We start from the raw sequence: 24,947 nt of genomic DNA, 5'->3' as shown, positions 1-24,947 counted from the left end.
TGCTGGACTACTATAATTTGAGATGGAATTAGAGTAATTCATGTATGCAATACATCTAGGTAAATACACACATACATTCTTTGTATGTGTGGTCAAGTTTTTGTACACACATTGCTTTATTGTTCTTCATTATGGTATTTATCTTTTCCTGAAAGTACACTATATTCAGTACTGGATTGGATATAGCAGCTTTTTTAATGATGTTATCAAAGACTCACTTTCTGATTAGTGACAAAATTTCACAGCTTCAGTAATATAGACACCTTGGAGGGCATTAAATAGTATTTTCCTTTTACGCACAGCCATAGAGCAGAAGACTCACTCTTTTTGCATGTTTTTTCACAATTCTCCAGACAATTTTTTCTTTTCTTTTTCCTTTTTTTTGGTCATTATAGCAAGGATTTCTTTAAGGAGGTTTTTAGACAACTTTTCATTCATATGTCCCAGGAAACAATCAACAATATTAAAAAAACTAAATTCAGATCTGTAAGCCACATCACAGTTTTAGAAATAGCTAACAGTAAATATGAAAATAATCTGGTGAAAGATAGAAGTCAGCACTGATATATAGATTCATTTTTTTTCTGTTATCTACAAACAATGCATCTCATTCCCAACAGTGCAAAAAAAAAATATGTTGGCTAGACAATATTCTGAAGTGTGAAGCATTTACTTTGTGACAGTGTTAAATCTGGAAAGGCTTTTGTAATGTTGGAAACTAAGTGTTTGATTGGCATTAGAGTAGAATTTTTTCCAGCATGCCAGAAGATTGAACAAAGACCTTTAGATAAGTAATCCAATTCCAAAGTGGCTTGAAAAACATCAAACCTGTGTTTGAAAGCTGCTGAAGGTGTTCATGAACAAATAAGTTCAGCAAATATCATGTTACCACTACCAGATCAACAAGTCAATTTCCAATATGTTGTCTGTACAAAAAATACTGATTATTAATTAATAAGAGGTTATGTTCTGTTTCTGAAAGTTTCCTGAAATATTTTTGAAAGGCTAGATATAAAAAAAAATATTTGAGAGAATTTACAACTTTTTTGAACAGTCAGTAGTAAAAAGCTGGGTGAAAGGGAGAGACAGAAACCTTGAGTGTGAGGTAACAAAAGTCATACAACTAAGTCTGTATGATGTTTGATTCAGAGATGTTCTTTCTCTTCTGGTGTTTGCAAGTATCAGTAGGCTGTTCTGAGCTGTCCCTGCCTGGTAGACTCAGCTAAATTAACAGTTAGATTGTGTCCTTCAGCCATAAGTCACATAAAGAGGTAAGAGGGAAAAAGACCTTTTTTGATCCTGAGCTGTGACTCAATTCTAAAAGGTACCTAATAAATTCAAGTCCCTCAAAATTCTTCCATGACTTGGAACTTGGAAGGGAAAAGACATAGAAAGTTGTAAATTATTTTTCAGTGATGTCAGCAGAATTAGATAATGAAAGAAGCATAGTAAAATGCTTTCCCCAAACAAGAGAAATTGCTTCTTTCATTCCTAGAGAGGTGTTAAGAGATGTTAAGAGCAGGGCTACCTCTTCCAGCTGCTCTGGCCCAGGATCCTTCCTGCCTGGCTGCTGGAGCCCAGCCCGGTGCCCAGGGACCTGGGTCTCTGCCCAGGCTGAGGAACATGGCTGATGCTTTCCCATTTGCAGGTTCAACCACACACAGGACTCACATCAGAGACAAGCCCAGACATCCATGTCCCCTCCTCCTCTTGGGCTGGCAGAGGCAGGAGGTCATTAGTGCAGCACACACACCACATTCCCCATGTTCACGCACATTCATGGATCTCCTGGGTACCAGTATGGCCCCTTTGCCTGCCTGGCACCCCTGCCTGGATCCTGGCCCATCTTACCAGCTGCATGGGTCTCTGACTCGCCGGCTGGTCCAGCTCAGTGCTCACTGCAAACACACAGCACTCATGCACTCATCCCACAAACACCCCACACTCGCAGGTTCCCCCCAAATACCAGCATGGACCCTTTGCCTGCCTGATACCCTTTCCCAAACCCGGGAGCCCTACTCGCTAGCTAGTCCAGCTTGGAGTTTGTCAGTAAATACACACGCACGCCCCATGCACACCCAATTTGGGGAAGGTACAGACACTCGCCTCCATCAGCCGGCACCAGGCACCTGGGCTGTGATGCAGTCCTGCTCCAGCTTCTGGCACAGGATTTTTTTCACTTGCCTCACTCACCCCAGTCCCCTCCGTAGCTGGTTTTGGGAACACACACTGTTTCGATCCCAGTGGTTGGGGGTTAAAGACCCCCACTTGCTCCAGTAGCTGATGCTGAGACCCCACTGGCTCCAGTAGCTGACACCACAGGCCAGGGACACCCACACCCCCGTTCTCCAGTGGCTGGCACCAGTTTTCACTCACGCACACAGAGGTCTCTCCAGCAGCTGGCACTGAGTCCTTGCAGTGCTCGCGCGCACACACACATGCACACACACACACACACACATGACAGAGTGAGTTTTCACAGAGACACTGTTAAGAAAAGATTTAATAAGAAGATATAAGAAGACAAGACAGACTGAGGTGTGGTGATCATGCGCAGGGCTCAGCCAGGCAAGCATACTGACCAGCTCCGTTTTATACCCTTTTCTGTCTATTCCTCCTTTGTTCCTCCCTGCTCCCTCTTCCTGTGCACGTTGCCTCATCAGTTGGCACACACCCACCAACCCCTTCCAACATCCTGGACCTTCAGGTTTGGATCCTTATCAGTTGCAAAGTCCTGGATTGCCTACAGTTTCTTGATAGCTCATCAATCAGTGTGACTGACCAGGTTTGGTTACTGTCTTTGTTAATGCTAATTGGTCAGGTTAGGGAATGGAAGGTTGTCTCCTTCCTCCCATCTGAAAACATAAACATTTTCACACTCCACATATCCTTATCAATTAGTGCAGCTGACCAAGTTTGTTCTTATCACAACCTCCCTTATAATTTCGTGGTCAGGTTTGTCTCTGCATGTTCTGGTTTATGGCTCCTCTGACAAGTTATCCTTGAAGAATCAGACACTCTCCTTCTACATACCCTTACAGAGAGCAGTGGGAAAATTTGTGGAATTTCCTTTCCCTCCTTTTTTCTTCTATTGTCATCCTGATACAGTCCAGCTTTCTACCCTACTTTCTACTAATCGGACGACAGTGGCTTGTTTTACATCAAAGTAACATTTCTTTAATGTGTTGTTAAAAAGCGAAGGCACTAAAGGAGCTTTGATCTAATGATGAAAACAGAGGTTAGCCAGAAAGTTGGGGGGTTTTTTTGCTTGTGTGTTTTTTTTAAATTCTCAGATCTTCCTTTTGGTAGAGAATAATTCACTAAAAATTATTCTCATCCATATGGCAGAAAAATATGTAAGACTAAGACAGCTAATTGGTTTTCCAGGGTTATCATTCTGTTCTTTAAATCCACAAACATCTGAAAAGTTGTGGCCAGGTGGACGGTATTTGCTGGATGTGACTCCATGGCGTACATTCTCTTTTCAGCATGCATGGATTTCCATGTCTAGCACCCATTAAAGCTCACTTATGAAAGTGAGTAAATAGCACACTATTTTTCATCAGTAACTATTTCTGTGGCATTTATGTGTGTAGAGGAGACATGAAGCATTTAAATGTTTTTTTCTGAAGCTCTAATAACTAGTTGTTATCCACTTTGAAACATCATATAAATGTTTAAAAAGTAGAGAGCAGTTGTTTGTGCTGTCACACCAAAGTTCTTAGCATTGCAACTACACTCTGTGTAACAATGCAGTACACTTCTTTTTCTTTGCTCTCAGAGACAGGGGTTATTTTTCTTCCCAATTTTTTGTTGCCTAGTTGCTTCAATGCTGCACTCTGTTTCTAATGTGTTTATTTCAGTATGTACAGTATAATTTCCATATGGCTCTGCTTTTGATGGCAATATGAGTCACTGATAATGATAGGTGAAGGAATAGTCCTTTGAATGTGCCCTCCTTTTTCTAAAACTGTGGAGGAGTTAAATCTAGCTACTATTTTCTTAAAGCCATTTATCAAAATAAGGACTATAAAAATATAAAGAACTTGTTCTTATAACCATTTTACAACTGTATGTAGCTCGTAGAATGTATGTGAAAAGCCAGAATATTATAGCGATATTTTGATAGACATCTTTGGCCACCAGGCAACATAGGATAAACATGCAGGTCATTTTATTCAGTTAGGAAGTCAGTCATTTTATTAGGCAGGTTTACAGGGAGAGGTGATGTCTGTTAGATCAAGTCATCCAATAGCAGAAAACATAAAGTTCTCATGCACAAAAACCCTGCTTCAGGTATATATCCATATCTGTGTCACACATTTATAAAACCTGTAGGAGGGCTTGCTACTGAAAAGCATCTCTGCTTTTTCCAGGTATATTATCTAGTATAATAAACATATTACCTCTCCCTACAAGGTCTGACTTAGCTATTATCCTCAGACAATCACAGATGAAGCAACATGACTCATACGGGATTATATTGTTGTGACCAACCTTGTATATGCACAGGGGCCCATTTAGGAGCTTCTATTGGGAGCTGTTAATTTCTTTCAAACCTTTCTCAAAATAGCACTGTATAGTGAGTCTCTAGATCATATCTCTAATCATCATTTGTGTACCACCACTTTGGGTGGCATCCCAAGTGCCACCTAGCCCTTCCTCTTTCTCTTCACAAAATTGCTGCATGTGTTATTACTGTGGGAAGATCTCACCTAGAGCAGTGGCTAGGGAATCTGAGTAAGATGTAGACCTTGTGACTACAGCTGGCAAGGTGGCCCATAACACAGCAAGTAGGAGAACCCCAGGCAAACACTATAAGGTTCAACATTCTGGAGTCTGAGTTTGTGGCATCCTGTTACTGATGTACATGTAAAGAGGCTGTATGGTAGGTGCATGATTTTTTGTATAGTCGTACTTTAAAAACTTAGGTAATTTATTCTGTCTTGCTCTGATCCACCATCATCTTTTTCACTTCTTTCATGCTGTCTCCTTATTTTCTATTTTTCAACCTTTATTATTATTATTATTATTATTATTATTATTATTATTATTATTATTATTATATTTGCAGCAGACCTGAAAGCCTAAAGTCCTATTCCTGGTTCTGTAGAAAGTGATCCCTTGCCCTGACAATTTTCCATATATTCCCGACCAGGAAGACCAAGCAGATGAGGCCCTCTATAGACAGATAGAAGCATCCTCACGTTCACAAGCCCTGGTCTTCATGGGGGACTTCAACCATCCTGATGTCTGTTGGAGGGACAACACAGCAGGACATAAGAAATCCGGGAGGTTCCTGGAATGCGTTGATGATAACTTCCTTCTCCAAGTGATAGAGGAGCCAATGAGGAGAGGTGCTCTGCTGGACCTTGTTCTCACCAAGAAGGAGGGGCTGGTCAGGAATGGGAAGCTCAAGGGCAGCCTTGGCTGCAGTGACCATGAAATGGTGAGTTCAAGATCCTTAGGGCACCCAGGAAGGCACACAGCAAGCTCACTACCCTGGATTTCAGGAGAGCAGACTTTGGCCTCTTCAGAGATCTGCTTGGTAGAGTACAATGGGATAAAGCCCTGGAGGGAAGAGGGGCCCAAGAAAGCTGGTTAATATTTAAGGATTACCTCCTCCAAGCTCAGGAACGATCCATCTCAACAAAGAAGAAGTCAGGCAAAAATGCTAGGAGGCCTGCATGGATGAACAAGGAGCTCCTGGAGAAACTCAAACACAAAAAGGAAGCCTACAGAGGGTGGAAGCAAGGACAGGTAGCCTGGGAGGAATACAGAGAAGTTGTCCGAGCAGCCAGGGGTCAGGTTAGGAAAGCTAAAGCCCTGATAGAATTAAATCTGGCCAGGGACATCAAGGGCAACAAGAAAAGCTTCTATAGGTATGTCGGTGATGAAAGGAAGACTAGGGAAAATGTGGGCCCTCTCTGGAAGGAAATGGGTGACCTGGTTACCCAGGATAAGGAGAAGGCTGATGTACTCAATGACTTTTTTGCCTCAGTCTTCACCAGCAAGTGCTTCAAGCAACCCTGCCCAAGTCGCAGAAGGCAAAGGCAGGGACTGGGAGAATGAAGAACTGCCCACTGTAGGAGAAGATCAGGTTTGAGACCATCTAAGGAACCTAAAGGTGCACAAGTCCATGGGACCTGATGAGATGCATCCGCGGGTCCTGAGGGAACTGGTGGATGAAGATGCTAAGCCACTATTCATCATATTTGAGAAGTCGTGGCAGTTCAGTGAAGTTCCCACTGACTGGAAAAGGGAAACATAACCCCCATTTTTAAAAAGGGAAAAAAGGAAGGCCCGGGGAACTACAGGCCACTGGGTCTCACCTCTGTGCCTGGCAAGATCATGGAGCAGATCCTGCTGGAAACTATGCTAAGGCACATGCAAAATAAGGAGGTGATTGGTGACAGCCAACATTCTTCATTAAGGGCAAATCATGCCTGACAAATTTGGTGGCCTTCTATGATGGGGTTACAATGCTGGCAGATAAGGGAAGAGCAACCAACGTCATCTACCTGGATTGTGCAAAGCATTGGACACTGTCCTGCACAACATCCTTGTCTCTAAATTGGAGACCCATTAATTTGATGGGTAGACCACTCGGTGGATAAGGAATTGGCTGGTTGTTCACATTCAGAGTTGCAGCCAACAGCTCAATGTCTGGGTGGAGACCAGTGATGAGTGGCGTTCCTCAGGGGTCCATATTGGGACCAGTGCTGTTTAACATCTTTGTTGGGGACATGGACAGTGGGATTGAGTGCACCCTCAGCAAGTTTGCTAATGACACCAAGCTGTGTGGTGTGGCCGACATGCTGGAGGGAAGGGATGCCATCCAGAGGGACCGTGGCAGGCTTGAGAGGTGGGCCCCTCATGAAGTTCAACAAGGCCAAGTGCAGGGTCCTGCACCTGGGTCAGGGCAATCCCAAACACGGATACAGGCTGGGTGATGAGTGGATTGAGAGCAGCCTTGCAGAGAAGGACTTGGGGGTATTGGTGGATATAAAACTGAATATAAGCCGGCAATGTGCACTCGCAGTCCAGAAAGCCAACCGTATCCTGGGCTGCATCAAAAGAAGTGTGGCCAGCAGGTCGAGGGAGGTGACTGTCTCCCTCTACTCTGTTCTTGTGAGACCTCAGCTGAAGCACTGTGTTCAGCTCTGGGACCCCCAGCATAAGAAAGACTGCTTGAGCGGGTCCAGAGGAGGGCCATGAAGATGATCAAGGGGCTGGAACACCTCTCCTGTGAGGACAGGCTGAGAGAGCTAGGATTGCTTAGCCTGGAGAAGAGAAGGCTCCAGGGAGACCTTATAGCAGGCTTCCAGTACTTAAAGGGGCCCTAGAGGAAAGATGAGGAGGGTCTCTTTATCAGGGAGTGTAGTGATAGGACAAAGGGTAACGGTTTTAAACTGAAAGAGTGTAGATTTAGATTAGATATTAGGAAGAAATTGTTTACTGTGAGGGTGGTGAGACACTGGAACAGGTTGTCCAGAGAAGTTGTGGATGCCCCATCCCTCGAAGTGTTCAAGGCCAGGTTGGATGGAGCTTTGAGCAACCTGATCTAGTGGAAGGTATCATTGCCCATGGCAGGGGGTTGAAACTTGATGATCTTTAAGGTCCCTTCCAACACAAACCATTCTATGACTCTATGATTCTGTGATTCTATGATTCTATGACTCTATGACACTATGATTCTATGTACTACTATGAAGCTATGGGCAATTGTTTAGTTTATATGCGGGATTTCGTTTGTCACTTCAGTGATTCAAATCCTTCAAAAGTACAAGAGGACATTTCCTTTAACATCTACTCACTAATAAGCACGTGCCAGAATTCTGTGCTATTTATTTCCAATCTGAAAACTAATTAATTAAATAAATAGGAACAAAGTGCTCCAATAACTCAAAATCATGTTCTTTAATAAAAGACAATTAAAAATTACTGAAGCATCTTATAAGCACTTTATTTTTGAAGTGATCCTATTTAGAGAACAAGAAATGAGGTTTAATTTTATTGTACTGCTTTAAATTTATAGGTGGTATGATGAAAATAAAAGGATCATAAGTTTATACAAAATCACAGAGTCACCGAATCAAAGAACAGTTGAGGTTGGGAGGAACCTCTGAAGGTCATCTTGTCCAAGCCCCCATAAAATGGCTGCTCTATCACCTTCCTAGGGATTGAGGTGAGGCTGACCAGCCTGTAGTTCCCTGGATCCTCCTTCTTGCACTTCTTGAAGATAGGAGTGTCATTTGCTTTCTTCCAGCGTTTGGGCACTTCTCCCAGTCACCATGATTGATCAAAGATTATCAACAGTGACCTCACAATGACATCTGCCACCTCTCTCAACATTTTGGGTTAGTCTGTATTGGGTTTGTGCGGGTCATGAGTGCCCATGGATTTATGTACGTCCAGGTTGCTTACGTATTCCCTGACCTGATCCTCTTCCACCCAGGATACATCTTCCTTGCTCCAGCTTTTTCCCCTGGTCTCTGGGACCTGTGATTCCTGAAGACCGGTCCTGCTAGTAAAGACCTGCAAAGAAGACATTCAGTACCTCAACCTTTTCCATGTCCTGTGTAACCAGGTCCCCATTTTGTTGACCAACGGACCCACATTTTCCCCAGTCTTCCTTTTCTCTCCCAAGCACTTATAGAAACCCTTCTTGTTTTCTTTAGCTCTGTTCAAAAAAAAGTACTGTATTTAACTGCTAGTAAAAGGAAAAGAATGAAATGTAGAGAAGAAATCACTTGGAATTTAGCCATAATTGCAATTGTACTGTCACAATAACATCTAGAACCCCAGTAAGATGCTCACACATGAATAAGCTATGCACCTGTGATTGTAAGGGATATATTTTAAATGTTACTTACTTTTTAGCTTCCTTTATTGTGGGGTAAAAACAGTGTAGAAGATGAAATCAATAGCTCATCCTTTACTCTGAATATTGCATGTCATGTATAAGGTGATGATCAGAGGGCTATCTTGTAAAATTTTTATTATCCTGGAAATACCCAGTATATTATTTCACTGTCAGTACTGCCAAAAAGACCCCAAAACCCCACCAACAAAAACCCCCTAGATTTCAATTATTTAATTTATTTTTATTTGTTGGAAGACAAGTTCAGTTTGTTTTGTTTGTTTCAAAGTTTTTAAAGTTTCTTTTAAATCACAAGTGTTAGGAGTAGACAGTGAATGTGAGTTGAACTCTCAGTATCCATAATTACATAAACTTATACTATACATCATAACATTGTAGCTGTAATAATTTTCTTTTAATGTGTCTTCAATGCAACAGACATTTTAAAGACCATTAAGTTGAGGATTTGCCCAACAACCCATGATGATCCATTATTAACAAAATATATATAATCAGGATGCTTTTACAATACAACACAGATTGGGCAAATGTATAATTAGGAAGCCATTAATTTTAGCAAGATGGAACCAATGAAGATCTCTGTGCTTAGGCTTTCATACATAGGCTTTACTAACAAATGACCAGGTACACTTCAACAATTATTCCCACGTTATGCACTAGGTTTTGCTAAAAGTCATCCTGATAGCAAACTCGTGCCAACATAATGATCTCTTCTTGGAGGATGCAGTATGGGGACATCTGAGAAATTCTGCTTGGTCCAGGTTGTGTTTAAGAAGGATTACAAACGTCAGCTCAAAGACAGCTACATTAGACCTGTAACTGCAGTGTGTTCACCAGTTTCAGTATTAGCAGGCTGATTTCATTCTGTGGCTATACTTCATACAATGGAGAATTGACCGTATCAAATTGACTTTAAACACAGTTTGCATCTTGTTAGTGAAAATGCAGTCATTCCAGTCTCTTTCAATGCTGCACAATGCTTACAATTTGTGGTGATATTTAATGTTGTGTTAAATATCTATGCTAAGCTGGATGTAAATAATATCTTCATATTGGAATTGCTATATCAATTCTTTGCTCATAGTAAAATTAGAAGACAGTAATATTAAATGAAAAGTGAATAGCAACACAAGAAATAAAACTTTATTCAGTATTTAAATGTATCTCTGGATACTTGCAGAAATTAGATCCTATTAACATATAAGGTGGGAAATGAAAAGAAGATATCTATTATTCTTTTGTAGTACACTTCATAGAGAAATCATCCTATAACTTATTGCTGCAGAAATATAAAGTGAGTTGTAAAGCTTAAGTTTTACAATTCCAGAAAAGCCTGTTTCACAGCTAAAATCAGTTCTGTTTGACTCTTTATATGTCACAGATCCCCATGAAACTTTATCTAACAAAACTATACCAAATAGCCAGTGAAGTAGCTCCTATCACCTTCAATAAGATTTGGGTTAGGTCTAAAGTGGAAGTTGTTATCCTCTTTTTTTTTTTTTATAACCATGAGAGATGATCAGTGCTTAAAGGTGCTGAAACTTTAATTTCGTTAGAATTGCAGAAAGAGAATAGAGAAAAGAAAAAAAAGAGTAGAATTCTAATCTTCTACGAAGTTAAAGAAATGTAAAAATAAGTTAGTGGAGAAAATTCTTTAGAGCAGAAACAGAAACTGTTTTTCATAGAACCATAGAATCATATAGGTTGGAAAAGACCTTTAAGATCATCAAGTCCAACTGTTAACCTAACACTGCCATCTCGACCACTAAATCAAGTCCCTAAGCACCACATCTACATATCTTTTAAATACCTCCAGGGATGGTGACTTAACCACTTCCCTGGGCAGCCTGTTCCAATGTTTGATAACCATTTTGGTGAAGAAATTTTTCCTAATATCCAATCTAAACATCCCCTGGCACAACTTGAGGCCATTTGCTCTTGTCCTATCACTTCTTACCTGGGAGAAGAGACCGACACCCACTTTGCTACAGCCTCCTTTCGGGTAGTTGTAGAGAGCAATAAGGTCTCCCCTCAACCTCTGCTTCTCCAGGCTAAACAACCCCAGTTCCCTCAGCCACTCCTCATAAGACTTGTGCTCCAGACCCTTCACCAGCTTCGTCGCCCTTCTCTGGACACACTCCAGCACCTCAATGTCTCTCTTGTAGTGGGGGGCCCAAAACTGAACACAGTATTCGAGGTGTGGCCTCACCAGTGCTGAGTACAGGTGGACAATCACTTCCTTAGTCCTGCTGGCCACAATATTTCTGACACAAGCCAGGATACTACTGTCCTTCTTGGCCACCTGGGCACACTGCTGGCTCATATTCAGGCAGCTGTCGACCAACACCTCCAGGTCCTTTTCCACTGGGCAGCTTTCCAGCCACTCTTCCCCAAGCCTGTAGGGTTGCATGGGGTTGTTATGACCAAAGTCATAGGCTCTTAGCCTTGTTGAATCTCTTGCAGTTTGCCTCGGCCCATCAATCCAGCCTATCCAGATCCCTCAGTAGAGCCTTCATACCCTCAAGCAGATCAACATTGCTGCCCAGCCTGGTGTCATCTGCAAATTTAGTGAGGGTGCACTCGATCCTGTCATCCAGATCATTGATAAAGATACTAATTTATGCAGAAATAGACAAGATAGAAATTATATATATAAAAGATATTATCTGGCATTCCATCCACTATTTCTGTTGGTCTAAGATGTCTACTCTGAAGGAAAAATTGAGGAAAGAATTCATATCATAGAATCATAGAATGGTTAGGGTTGGAAGGGACCTTAAAGATCATCGAGTTCCAATCCCCCTGCCATGGGCAATGATACCTTCCACTAGATCAGGTTGCTCAAAGCCCCATCCAACCTGGCCTTGAACACTTCAAGGAATGGGGCATCCACAACTTCTCCGGGCAACCTGTTCCAGTGTCTCACCACCCTCACAGTAAACAATTTCTTCCTAATATCTAATCTAAATCTACCTTCTTTCAACTTAAACTATTACTCCTTGTCCTATCACTACATGCCCTTGTAAAAAGTCTGTCTCCAGCTTTCTTGTAGGCCCCCTTCAGGTACTGGAAGGCTGCTAGAAGATCTCCGTGGAGCCTTCTCTTCTCCAGGCTGAACCACCCCAACTTTCTCAGACTGTCCTCATTTGAGAGGTGCTCCAGCCCTCTGATCATCTTCATAGTTCTCCTCTGGACTCTCTCCAGATACATGGCCTTCTTATGTTGGGGGCCCCAGAGCTGAACACAGTGCTTCAGCTGAGGTCTCACAAGAACAGAGTAGAGGGAGACAGTCACCTCCCTCGACCTGCTGGCCACACTTCTTTTGATGCAGCCCAGGATAAGGTTGGCTTTCTGGACTGCGAGTGCACATTGCCGGCTTATATTCAGTTTTATATCCACCAATACCCCCAAGTCCTTCTCTGCAAGGCTGCTCTCAATCCACTCATCACCCAGCCTGTATCCGTGTTTGGGATTGCCCTGACCCAGGTGCAGGACCCTGCACTTGGCCTTGTTGAACTTCATGAGGGGCCCACCTCTCAAGCCTGCCAAGGTCCCTCTGGATGGCATCCCTTCCCTCCAGCATGTCGGCCACACCACACAGCTTGGTGTCATTAGCAAACTTGCTGAGGGTGCACTCAATCCCACTGTCCATGTCCCCAACAAAGATGTTAAACAGCACTGGTCCCAATATGGACCCCTGAGGAACGCCACTCATCACTGGTCTCCACCCAGACATTGAGCTGTTGGCTGCAACTCTTTGAATGCGACTGTCCAGCTAATTCCTTATCCATTGAGTGATCCACTCATCAAATTAATCGCTCTCCATTTTAGAGACAAGGATGTTGTGTGGGACAGTATCGAACACTTTGCACTTATTGCACTTGTTATTGTTTTGTAGAAATCGTTACTGGAAAGAATGTTATGTAAAGGTGAAAAGAAAAAAAAAGTGTTCTCACCTACAACTGGCACCAACCGTTCTCATCAAAGCAATTTTTTGTGCTTTCTTCAAAGCAAAATAATTTACTTACGAAACATCGGTAATAAGAAATTTTGAATGCAGTTTAATATCTTGCCTTGGTTTGCTCACATCTAGAATACTAGATACAGTTTTTGTCTCTTCATCTCAAAAATAATAATTTGAACTGGAAATGTTCAGAGAAGAACAAAAAGGATGTCCAAAACTATGCAATAGCATCTGAATGACAGTATAGTAGGATTCTTCTGCCTGAAAAAAATAATAGGGATGAATATAGAAGAGGTTTATAACATCATGAATGGCGTAAAGGTAGTGGACGAGGACATTTATTATCTTTTCTTAGGGGATGCAAGAAGTCAGTAAGATTTAGGTGGACAGCAAGTGGAGGAAGTCATTACTCATGCGAGAGAGAAACTTTTCAAAAGATGTTGTGGATACAAAAAATTTATATGGGTTCAAGGAGGCATTGAATAAGTACTTAAAGAGAACTCTGATGAGAATTTCTCAATAGATACAACTAATCAGCCTCATGACTCCCCATGAGGTGAAAATAATGTGAGGCAGGAACAATACTCACTACGATATATGCTTGACTCATCATGGTTCTTCCTTAGACATCTGTTTATGGTTACTGTTTGAGACAAGACACCAGTTTGGAGGATATTATAGAAACAAGTAAATCTGATCTTTTGCTCCTTTTTCCCAAGTTAGAAATTATTTTTTAAACATACATTAAAAAATTACTTTGAATGGGATAACAGCTATTCTGATACAAGGAAACTGAGCTTTGCAGCTGTTGATTTATCTTTAATTTTGAGAGAAACATGCCAACCGCCAAAGAGTAATGGAAAAACCACTGTATCTCATTTATAAAGTACTTTTTTTGGAGAGAGAATGTGAAACCCAAAATCACAAAAAAACTCCCAATAAACTTGTAAAAGTATTGGTTAAGTGCTCACATTTCTGCCTCTTTTTTATTTTCCCTTATGCTGATATTTACTATCTTTAGTCTGTAGCTGGCCTTTAATGTGATAAATATATCAAGTTAATCAGTGGCGAGTATATTTATGCATTTCAAAGTTTTTGGCACAAGAAATGAAGTACCTGTAGGCTTTGCCACAGTGTGGTCCTGCATTGAGATTGCTGATGTTTGGAGGACAATTCAGCACAGAAGTGTCTGTGGTAGTTTAACAAATTGTTTATTTTGCAATTCAAACTAATTCTTGTTTTTCACTTTCTTCATTGTGACATTAATTTAGAAGATATTGTGACCTCTTGTAGGATACTGGAATACTTTGACATAAACAGACCATCTAGAATCTATGTTGTTTTAGGAAGTCATAGATTCAACATCAGTATGATAAAAATATGAGTTTTCTGCTGTTGGAACTCTGCCATAGTTGACTTTTAACATCAGTAGCCTGCTGATATTGTTTGTTACTACACATTTTTAGAGCACTGGTACTAAAAATCGCTAGATAGTATCACAGAGTGCTGCAAATGAAGACTCAAATCTTTATATAACCAGTGTACTGTTTATATGCTTACCAGTCACATTTGCATGCAGCATCATGCACGGACTAAGTCTATTTTTCACACAGTGGGAGCTGTACACAATAAAGAGTGCACATGTTTTTATGCATGCCCTCTTGCAAATACAGAGTTTCTGTTTGCATCCCTTCATGGGATTTGGTCCCAGAACCATAACTGCATTTCAGTTTTCTAAATGTCAGGCATTAACTTATTTTTAGTTACCAAGTATAAGGGCAAAAAAAAAAGTATAATGGCAGTAATTTTTTTGAAGCTCTTATAATCTAAAAATGGACACACAATTTGCATGCCAAGTTTTAGCCCAAAGCAAAATTTCATGGATAAATTATACAGCCCTAGAAATACTAGGATTATAATGACAGCAGTGAAATGTTTCTAAGTACAGCAGTACAAACAATGACCAATTACGATACAGTTTTACTACTTCAACACAAAAGAAATGCTCTACAACTATCAAATTTGAAAATGCCAAGGCAGATTACTGTGAATCTAAATGCAGCTTTCAGATAATGTTGTAAACTATAAAGTCCTTTCCTTAATTGTGATAATTCGGAACAAATTAGAGAATTTTTCAGGAAGCTATGGTGTACCCATTCACAGAGCTTTTAAAGTGCTAAGTCAAAAATACAAGCTAAAACTGCTGAGTATGACTTTCTGTTACCTATCATATTTGCTGGAGAATCTGAAAAATGGTAAGCCTGAAATTACGGTTTCAAACTCACTAGATGAGCAGCAGAACCCTTTATTGACCAAGCCCTACATTTCTGTCATCTACAAGGACTGTGGCCTGATAACCAAATTACAATATACTATACATAATGTGATAATTAAGAGATACACATTCAAAGGTCTGCATTTGTATAATTGCCTTTAAGATTTTAAGGAAGACCAATACCACATAATTGACTATTATTCATCAGTCTAACTTCATAATGTTAAATATAAATCTATGCTCTTCCAGCCATCATTATCTTATCTAACCAAACGTAAAACAGATATATAACTATTATTTTCACATTGTATTTATGAGTGAAGAAAAGGAGATAGAATCACTGTTGTTAGTGCTGTTGTCATCCGTATCAAGATGACACTCAAATAAAACCATCCAATTCAAGGTTATAATACCCTAGGAAAACATATTCTTGTCTGCAATACCTTAAGTCTCAGATGAAAATATAAAACTGGAAAGTGATTAAAGTAAAGAAAAGAAAATATGAGAAAAGTGTCCATGTTGTGAACCTTCATGTATGAACTTATTTTGGGGTAGACAGCTGGGAAAGGAAGAGAGAACTGGAGTGCTTACTCCCCACAGTTCATGGGTCCTGGTATGGCATGTTGATTTGTAATTTGTGAATGTTCAGAAGGCCTGAACAAATGTTTACACACAACTGGGCAGCACAAACATAACAAATATGATAATGCCTGAGACAATCAGATTCAGCAGAAAAGGTAGTGGAATTCAGTTGCATAAATACATGCAGTTAGCAATAAAACTACAGTTAGCATTTATACAACATTGCTATAACAAAAATAACTAAGTTGTTTGCATAACTTTAGAAAGTTGGCTCTCTCTGGTTTATCCACTGTGCAAACAATGAGCAATATCTAGGGATTTTTTTATTGCTTATGAAGTAATAGGATTAAACTCAGTGTTTACCCAAATAAACCTTTATTAATTTAAATTTGTCTATTTGTAAGTGCAGTAGTCCAAAAACCAAGACTATATTCTGAATGACAGGAATACCAATAAGGATCTCTTCAGAACATGCTCATTTTACTTTCAGAATTACCGATTGATTAGGTCATTGTCACCAAGCACACACAGGCAAACACAACAAAAAAATGTAGAAGACAAACACCCATACACACACACCCCTCCCCCAAAAAAGGAAGAAAAAAAAAGGGAAAAGAAGAAAGAGAGGAGAGAAGAAAGAGACGAGGGAACAGGAAACGCATAGCACTCTTGCTACTTCATTCTGTAACACTTGCCTTCCTGAGGAAACTGGTACCAGTATTCCACTGGACAGCTGTAGCAGAAAAGTTGTATCTTCATATGGAAAGTTTTATTTTCTTTATGGTTTGGAAATTACTAAAAGAACAAGCATAGGTGGAAACCTAGGTAATGTAAAATGAATCTTTAAAACCTAAGGAACACATTCAGTGATATTAATATTCTCTAGAATTATAACTACAGCAGAAGAAAAGGAGAAAAATAGCACATAGTCAACACAAGTCAGTATGTTTCTAGGAGTAATTTGTATTTCTGGAACATAATCCATGACAAATTATTTAGCTGTTCTTAATCCAGTCCTTTTAGAATTTCATATTATTTTTAAGCAAATAATCATAAATTAAGAAACAAAACCACAAGCAAAGTGAACTAACTAATAACCTTGTATTTGAATGGCTTTGAAGCACAATAAAAATTAGATTAATTTTTACGTCAAAATTCAAACGTCACCCTGGAAAACATTTTTTGTTATGAATGTGATTAATATTAGACTTTTTCAAAGATAGAGTTAATTTTGAAACATCCATAAGCTTTGAGAAAAATGGTAGGGAGAGCTATTATTTACTTCCAGGATCATAGTTCAGAATAGGTCAGCTTGAGGAGAGGAAATGGAAAGAATCAGGGAGACAGAGAAAGATACATGTTGGGGAATTTTTGTTGTACCCCTTGAGGCAAATTAAGCATGTTTGTGCTTAAATATACATTAAAAGAAAACAAAAACCAAAACCAATGCATTGGACAGAGTCCTACAAGGTTCTACAAGGAGTGTGCAAAGATGTGTCACGAGCCAATTCCTTATTAACACTTACACCAACACCGTTCCCGTGAGTGTTGTATGAGGAGCCTCAGCCTGGCCTTGGGTCCATCCCCCAGCACCAGCTCTGCTGTCGAAAGCTGGCCCCTCAGCGCGCCCATTCTAGGATGGCTACAAGACAGTGCTGGGGCTGTTCCTTACCTAATTACCAAGGGAAACTTCACTGCCTTACAGGGAGTCATTCTGTCTCTGGCATTCCTGCTGCCAGCCAGTTTAACGCCTTCTGCAGTTGGGCCTTCTTGTCCTCCATACCAGATCCTCAGTCACAAATTGCCACTGCTGAGCAGTTATAATTTGAAATTCCTCTTCATGCATCTTGTGGTACGAATTAATAGGAGTAAGAAAGAAGGAAAATGCAAAGTGTAGAAAGTGAAAAGAAAAGAGTATAATGAGAAAGGACAGAATAATGGACAGGAATACTCTTAGTATTAGAAAGTAAAGCTATAACAGAAAAAATGATGGATGAGGGTAAGAGATTTCTTGTCTGTTGTTACTGAATTAGAGACCTTCACATACTATATTGATATATACTATATGATAGTTTACATTTATATCCATACTCACTTTGTATATAAAAAGAATTGTGAACTTCACTGTGCTCTGAAGATAAGGGGACTGAAATGTGTCCAAGCCTGATATTAGAAGAACAGACTTTTGTTCTTATTGCTGTGATGTGTTAGCTAAGTCTTACAGAAAAAAATTGTGGGGAAGAAACCCCTAAGAGTGTAATAGCTGGGTGGATTATTTTTGTAAGATTTCATAACAGGAATCTAAAAAAAAAAAGCACTTGAATGAAGGCAATATGGCCAAGTGCTTCAGGAAAAAAAGTATAGAAAAGACTGTTAGAAAGAGATTAAGATATGCTCTAGGAAGTTAAATAAGTGGTCCAGCTAGCACACTATTTTGTCTCCAACACTGGCAACAGAAGATGCTATTAAGTTAAGCATGTGAGCCTGTCTACTTCTGGCAATCTTTTCCTCTCACACCCCTCCAACATTCAGAATTGTACTGGGAATACTAGAACTGTACTGGGAATCCTGCCTAGTCCTTTCAGTACCCATTTATGGATCTTTAGTCCATACATTTGTCAAATTCCTTTTCGAACTGGCTGATAATATCTGCTTCCCATGCCTCCTGTGGCAAGTTTCTCAAAATTCAGTACCTGCTTGTAAAAAAATACTTGCTTTCATCTGCTCTAAACAGATCTCCTAATCAGTTTTTTTTTTAGTTGCACCTAGTTCTTGTATTGAGTCATTTTTTGAACAACAGCCACTTCTTGCACACTGGTTGACTGTTGTTGTCAATCACAAACCATGTCAATTTTTAGTTATTCCCTGGCTGTCCTACAGATCTGTCAAGGACAAAGCAGTTCTGGAGACAACCAGAGCTAAGCTAAGTGTGAACACCAATTAGATGGTGACACTTGGTCTTGGATCCTAGGATTAGGCCTTGGCCCTCTTTCTACTTTTATTTATGGAGACACAGCCCTCCATGTACAAACAAGCGCTACAGTTAGGTATCTAAGATTTCACACTGCTTTCTTCATAATTCCTTACTAGGTAACAGAGACATCTTTCTCCCTGCTGAGCTGGCTGTCATGAATTCACATTATTTGGCACTTAAGTACTTACTTTCCTTTTATAATGAAAGAAAGTCCATGACTTCGTTTTCCAATGGCACTTTCAGCTAAGGAATCTGACTTGTGGCCATTGCTCTGCCAGAATTACCTTTTATTTGATCTAGCTCATAGGCCAGATGATAAAATATATTGTGATTACTAACTCCCATTCACATGCCTTTAAATCTCTGGTCCTTACTTTCTAATTGAGTTTGGAAACTGAAAAGACTGAATTAGTTGATATTCGGCTGAGGCAAGTTAGAGAGATACAGGAGGGAGGGGATGAAAATGAATTGGTGTCTGCATTGAAACAATCATTTTCTATTTAACATGAAGAGTCAAAGACAGATACGACTTCTAGGTTTTTTAATACGTCTGTAACCTAGATTTGTATCAGTAATCCAAATTTATTTCTGAGCATTTTCCATTCTTCTATCATTATTTTCCATACACTTCTTGCCCCTCAATTGCCTTAATACAATATAATCTTTAAAGGTTGTACAGCTTAAAAGCTTGAAACAATGTAATCATTCTGTTACTTTGCTGTATCATGTGCAGGAATACTTAACTTCTGCTCTCTGGAGCTTACATCAGATTTCTTTCTTACAAACCACCTGCCACGGAGTGAGCTGCCATGAGAAGGATGAGCCAACACAGTTAATTTTTAGATTAAAATATTTTGGAGTTGGCAAAAAAGTGTTATTGATGGAGTTATATAACCTGCAATTTATTTGACTTGTTGATACAGAGACACTCTTTTAATTAGCATTCCTATTAACAATTTCATAAAAGAGACCATGTGCTGAATACCACTAAGATAGCTCAGCACCTCTGGTTTTATGAGCTTTTTTTTGTTTCCCCCAGAATAAAGAGTCTGGGCCAAATGGCAAAAGAGGAACAACTGCTGCTTCTAGATCTATGGCTAAAATTAAGAAGTCACTGGCCAATAATGTTAGCCATAGTGCTCACACAGTGCTTTTGTGAGTGCTAACTCTAGCAAAAAAGGGTTTTCTATTTTTCTTTTTAGTGTATAAAATTGGATTAAATCCAGCTTCTATTAAAAGCTGTCAGACATGAAGCACAAATTCTCAAGACTTGGTATTGAGCCAAAATAGACGGCTCATCACTTTCTCACTTGCATTACTCATATGAGAGAAAAATACCACAGCCAAATGGAAAAGTAAGTTTACCAGCATCAGAAAACATGCAGCAAATTGTGACAATATGCTGATACAGAAGTAATTTCAAGGTTAAATGTTCCCCATTGTGAATGTTCTCTTTAGACAATTTTGAGGCAGTTTTGCTTAGTGCTAGGCTTTTAAATCTAAAATAAATTAATAATGTTCATAGAAAATATACTGAAGCTTCATGGGTATCCACTTGCTACAAAAAGGGGGACAAATGGTGTCTAAGGTGTCCAGCATAAATGTATGCATTTAATTACAGATATCCACTTTTTGTAAGGTGAATCACACACTTAAGTACATTCATCTTTTGATTAAGGGTTGTAGGAATTCCTGACAAATGTAAATGTAGTTAAAGCTAGAAAACCTTAAATTGCTTAAAGCTGTTGAAGATAGTTACAAAGAACAGAACTTGCACAGATCCCTCTGCTGGTAGACCTGTTGACCACTCCCCTTTAGTGACACTGGCAATTTGTATCTTCTTCCCAAAGTGTCCTGAGAAGTGACCTCTATCTCTGTTGCATGAAGCAGATTCAGGGAGCTAGAGAAAAGCTGAAGAACTGTTCAGCGAATGAAGAGCTTCTTTCCCTAGTTGCGAACATAAGTGGACCCTGGGCTTGCTATACGATCCAAAGCATGCATATAATCTTGCCAAATGACCCAGAATAGAAACAACATTCCTGCATCACATATCTGGGCCTACATGTTACTAGTAATGTGCTAATAATCAAAAATTTCAGTGAGCCGATTAAGCTAACACTTGGATAGGCTGGTACCATTTTCTAGGCAAAACTATGGAAATGATGATGTGTGATTTATTTATTAAAGAATTATAGAGTATTAATATAAACAATGACATTTGACTTCATTTTATGGAAAAAAAGATTTTTCAGTGATTGCATTCTGTGTTGAAATTACAAGTTTGGTTTACAAATTCAGATATCTAAATGAAATAAATAAAATACCATTAGAATTTTGAAAAGTTTGAGTTTTATAACTGTGTCACATTGTGGTTTGAAATATTAAAACTATCTAATAAGCGTTACTGTCAATAGGAAATTATCATTGATGATGATCAAATGATGATGATAATTTGTCTTTGCAAAAATGCTGAAAAAAAAAAAAGGAATTTACCTTCTTTGCTGATGAATTTTGAAATACTTGAATGAAATTACTGAGCCACACCAGCTGAAATTTAAGCCACATCTATCATAGGGGAAGGAAGACTATACATGGTAATAGTAGTATCTTAAACCCCAGGAAACTGTAACTGTGGGGATCTAAGATATTACTGCCTCCATCCACTTCATCTTTCTTGTATAAATAGCAGATTGTATAGTACAGGCTCAAAAAAAAATACAGATATTTTCATCTTAGATGACCCATTTCATAGCCTGGAACACTAATACAAAGACCTAGTAAAAAGTTGCTACAAGGCTTTGCACCAGTCACTTGAGTTGTAGGAACATTTTTGCAATCCTTTTAAAGATTCCCAGGTTTGCTGTGCTGCCCTTTCATTAATACTGGCTCTGCCTTACTATGTCAGTGATGAGCTTTGTCATCCTACACCTACAGAAGGTTTTAGCAACTATATGATAGTCAGTTGCTTAGCAGCTGTCCTTGATTCATAACCTACTTGTTTCATAACTTACTGTTTTTCCTTCTTGTCCTTGCCAAGAAAGCCACTAAAACTGAACAAGAATTCATGATGCAAATTTCTGTATTTATCTGAGAAATATCTTTATTGCTGATTCTGTCTTCTCACTTAATATGTGGAGCAGGTGATGAAGGTGGGGGGAACTTAAAATAAAAGATAAATCTGTAATTTTTTGTTGGCACTCATGACTCATTAGTAAACAGCAAAGTCTTCTTTCAAGAAAAACAAATTCCAGCTTTTGAAACACAGAGTGAAACTGGAAAAAGTTTTACACTATTACCTTTGAGTTTTTAGAAACTCAAGCTTGTCTAAGATTACACAGTAGACTGCTCTGATGAATCAGCACACGTGTATTCTTATTCTCCTTTTACTTAAATAATATATTTACTTATAGTGACTCTGTTCATATTTACAGCTGTCAGTTTCTCTGACATCTTAGCTTCCATGTTTGTCACATGATAGCCATGCTGCTAGCTATCAATACCTTCAATGCTTTGTACCCCTAGACTGAGTATCACATAGAGCCTCTGACAGTTAATCAGATAGTGTGAGTGTGGTTATACTAGGGAAATAGATGAGCCCTGGATTAATTAAAATATTAATGAAACAATAATAGCTAAAATAAATAGTAAAAAATAAAGTAGAATCATAGAATCACAGAATCATAGAGTCATAGAATGGTTTGTGTTGGAAGGGACCTTAAAGATCATCAAGTTTCAACCCCCTGCCATGGGCAATGATACCTTCCACTAGATCAGGTTGCTCAAAGCTCCATCCAACCTGGCCTTGAACACTTCGAGGGATGGGGCATCCACAACTTCTCTGGACAACCTGTTCCAGTGTCTAACCACCCTCACAGTAAACAATTTCTTCCTAATATCTAATCTAAATCTACACTCTTTCAGTTTAAAACCATTACCCTTTGTCCTATCACTACACTCCCTGATAAAGAGTCCCTCCTCATCTTTCCTCTAGGGCCCCTTTAAGTACTGGAAGCCTGCTGTAAGGTCTCCCTGGAGCCTTCTCTTCTCCAGGCTAAGCAATCCTAGCTCTCTCAGCCTGTCCTCACAGGAGAGGTGTTCCAGCCCCTTGATCATCTTCATGGCCCTCCTCTGGACCCGCTCAAGCAGTCTTTCTTATGCTGGGGGTCCCAGAGCTGAACACAGTGCTTCAGCTGAGGTCTCACAAGAACAGAGTAGAGGGAGACAGTCACCTCCCTCGACCTGCTGGCCACACTTCTTTTGATGCAGCCCAGGATACGGTTGGCTTTCTGGACTGCGAGTGCACATTGCCAGCTTATATTCAGTTTTATATCCACCAATACCCCCAAGTCCTTCTCTGCAAGGCTGCTCTCAATCCACTCATCACCCAGCCTGTATCCGTGTTTGGGATTGCCCTGACCCAGGTGCAGGACCCTGCACTTGGCCTTGTTGAACTTCATGAGGGGCCCACCTCTCAAGCCTGCCACGGTCCCTCTGGATGGCATCCCTTCCCTCCAGCATGTCGGCCACACCACACAGCTTGGTGTCATTAGCAAACTTGCTGAGGGTGCACTCAATCCCACTGTCCATGTCCCCAACAAAGATGTTAAACAGTGCCGGTCCCAATACAGACCCTTGAGGGACACCACTTTTCACTGGTCTCCACCCAGACGTCGAGCTGTTGACCACAACTCTTTGAATGTGAATCCAGCCAATTCCTTATCCACCGAGTGGTCTACCCATCAAATTAATGGGTCTCCAATTTAGAGACAAGTGCGGGACAGTGTCCGATGCTTTGCACAAGTCCAGATAGATGATGTCAGTAACTCTTCCTTTATCCACCAATGCTGTAACCCCGTTGTAGAAGGCCACCAAATATGTCAGCAAAAATACACAGAAAAAAAAACCCAAGTAAAAACTAAAGTAATTCTGCTGAACAAATACTACTTAAATAACAATAATGAATAATAACCAAACACATGAGGCTCCAATACTTCCTCATGTGGAGTAACTCTTTCTCCTTTGACACAATCACTCTGCAGAGGAGTCAGGCTGCTGGCACCTGTTCCTACAGTCCCTTTGGAGAATGTCCCTCTGCTGTCACACACATCTCACCATGTCTCTCTCTCCCTCTCTCAAACACACACATACAAAGGCATACATCAACTTTGCTTTAGCATGACAGCTTTATATTACTGGTGTTTTGGTCTGAGAGCTATATGGGCTTTGCAATCAAATATTGCTTTGAATGATTTCAAGTCATTATCTCTTTCATCTTCTGTTGCTGGTTCCTTTCTCATGTTACTTTCGGGTCCTAATCTCCAGGCACAGTTATTTACTTCTTCATATTACTTTTAGACATTACATTCACACATCTCCAGGCAAGAATTGGTTACTTGGTCATTGTCTCAGCTCCCTTTTCAGACATTAACTATAATAACTGCTGTACCTAAATTTGCCTCTGGCAAGTTTGTGGTGCCAAGAGATGGTTGTGTAAACTCCTCCATGAAGTTATTATATCTATAGCAAAAGCTAGAACAGTCTGAGTGGTTTACTTTTGGTCACTGCACATTTGTCCAAATCCTTATTTTGACAGACCTCTTTGAGCAGATTATAGACTAAAACAAGGCTCTGTTTCTATTTGAATATATAAGTAACATTTTCATGTCAGGCAGTCTGATAAGTTGCTTAAAGGCAGACATCATGTAAAGGGCAATGACATTTCAGCTAACGTGAGTGTATATCCTTATGGCGATAATCAATATCTCCATTTTATTAATATAGAGAATCTAAGATTATGTCCTTGGCCTCATTAGGCCTTGCCAGTGTTCAACTGCTTTTATGGCAACTGTACAAAACCCTTATCTAGCTGTCGTGGTTTCACCCCCATAGGCAGTGAAGCCCCACACAGCCGCTCAGTTACTGCCCCACAGTGGGATGGGGGAGATAATCAGAAGAGTAAAAGTGAGAAAAATCATGAGTTGAGATAAAGACAGTTTAATAAGTAAAGCAAAAGCTGTACATGCAAGCAAAGCAAAATAAGGAATTCATTCACTACTTCCCATGGGCAGGCTGGTGTTCAGCCATCTCCAGGACAGCAGGGCTCCATCACACATAATGGTTACTTGGGAAGACAAATGACATAACTCCCAACATCCCCCCCTTCCTTCTTCTTCCCCGAGCTTTATATGCTGAGCATGATGTCATATGGTATAGGATATCCCTTTGGTCAGTTGGGGTCAGCTGTTCTGGCTGTGTCCCCTCCCAGCTT

The sequence above is a fragment of the Ciconia boyciana genome, chromosome 1 (genome assembly GCF_034638445.1).
Source record: "Ciconia boyciana chromosome 1, ASM3463844v1, whole genome shotgun sequence".
Lineage (NCBI taxonomy): Eukaryota > Metazoa > Chordata > Aves > Ciconiiformes > Ciconiidae > Ciconia > Ciconia boyciana.
Note: the sequence above shows the minus strand (reverse complement) of the source record.